Raw genomic sequence first — 1,325 nt, 5'->3', positions numbered from 1 at the left:
AATTCCAGGGAGGGGAGCAATGAGGTCTGACGCCAAGTTCAATCACATCCCAGATGTATTTCATTGGGTTCAGATCTGGCGAGTTTGGGGGCCAGCACGTTAATTGGAACTACATGAAGATGGTATCTGTTCCCGAAAGAAGAGATGACCGTGCAGCTTCTCTAGAATGAAATGATAATTAAATCGTGACCCTTAGCTGCCGACAGGTATTGCTGATATACATCAGTGAAGACAGATGAAAATGTGTGCCCCGACCGGGACTCGAACCCGGGATCTCCTGCTTACATGGCAGACGCTCTATCCCTCTGAGCCACCGAGGGCACAGAGGATAACGCGACTGCAGGAACCTATCCGTTCCACGCTTCCTGTGAGACCCATATTCCCAGTTTCCACAACCTACATTCGAGCTGGCCGCTGTGGCCGAGCGGTTCTAGGCGCTACGGTCTGGAACCGCGAAACCGCTACGGTCGCAGGTTCAATTCCTGCCTCGGGCATGGATGTGTGTGATGTCCTTAGGTTAGTTACGTTTAAGTAGTTCCAAGTTCTAGGGGACTGATGACCTCAGAAGTAAAGTCCCACAGTGCTCAAATCCATTTTTGAACATACGTTCGTAGTGTCCCTGCAGTCGCACTATCCTCTGTGCCCTCGGTGGCTCAGATGGATAGAGCGTCTGCCATGTAAGCAGGAGGTCCCGGGTTCGAGTCCCGGTCGGGGCACACATTTTCAGCTGTCCCCATTGATGTATATCAACAACACCTGTCCGCAGCCAAGGGTTTCAATTTAATTATCATTTCATTCAATTGGAACTCGTCACTTTGTTCCTCGAACCACTCCACGACATTCCAGGCCTTGCGAGATGGTGCATTATCCTGCTAAGAAATGTCACTGCCGTGGGGAAACATGATCGTCATGATGGGGTGTACGCGTTCTGAAACCAGTGTACGATATTCCTTGGTCACCGCGGTGTCTGGCAAGGGCTCCACTGAACCCATGGAAGCTCACGTGAATATTCCGCAGAGCATAACAGAGCCGCCGCCAGCTTGTCTCCGTCCCACAGTACAAGTGTGAAGGAGCCGTTCACCTGGAAGACGACAGATTCGCGCCTTCCCACTGGCACGATGAAGAAGGTATCGGCATTCATCAGACTATGAAACGTTTTGCCATTGCGACAACGTCCAGTGCCGATTGTCGCGTGCCCTTTTCAGTCGTAGCTGCGATATCGAGGTGTTAACATTGGCACATGCATGGGTCGTCACTGCGGTGGCCCACCGTTAGGAGTGTTCGGTGCACTGTGTGTTCAGACACACTTGTACCACTTGTACTCT

At 51.6% G+C, this 1,325-nt stretch overlaps 2 non-coding genes across 2 annotated transcripts; one reads left to right on the top strand and one right to left on the bottom strand.

Annotated features, from left to right (window-relative positions):
* Positions 1-246: 246 nt before the first annotated feature.
* On the bottom strand, positions 247-321 carry Trnat-ugu (transfer RNA threonine (anticodon UGU)). The gene has a single exon. It is a non-coding gene; the product is annotated as a tRNA-Thr (tRNA).
* A 320-nt stretch (positions 322-641) lies between these two features.
* Positions 642-716, top strand: Trnat-ugu (transfer RNA threonine (anticodon UGU)). Its single transcript has one exon. It is a non-coding gene; the product is annotated as a tRNA-Thr (tRNA).
* Positions 717-1,325: the final 609 nt, after the last annotated feature.

Source organism: Schistocerca nitens, chromosome 4 (genome assembly GCF_023898315.1).
Source record: "Schistocerca nitens isolate TAMUIC-IGC-003100 chromosome 4, iqSchNite1.1, whole genome shotgun sequence".
Taxonomy (NCBI): Eukaryota; Metazoa; Arthropoda; class Insecta; order Orthoptera; family Acrididae; genus Schistocerca; species Schistocerca nitens.
Note: the sequence above shows the minus strand (reverse complement) of the source record. Positions and strands in the feature narration are given on the sequence as shown.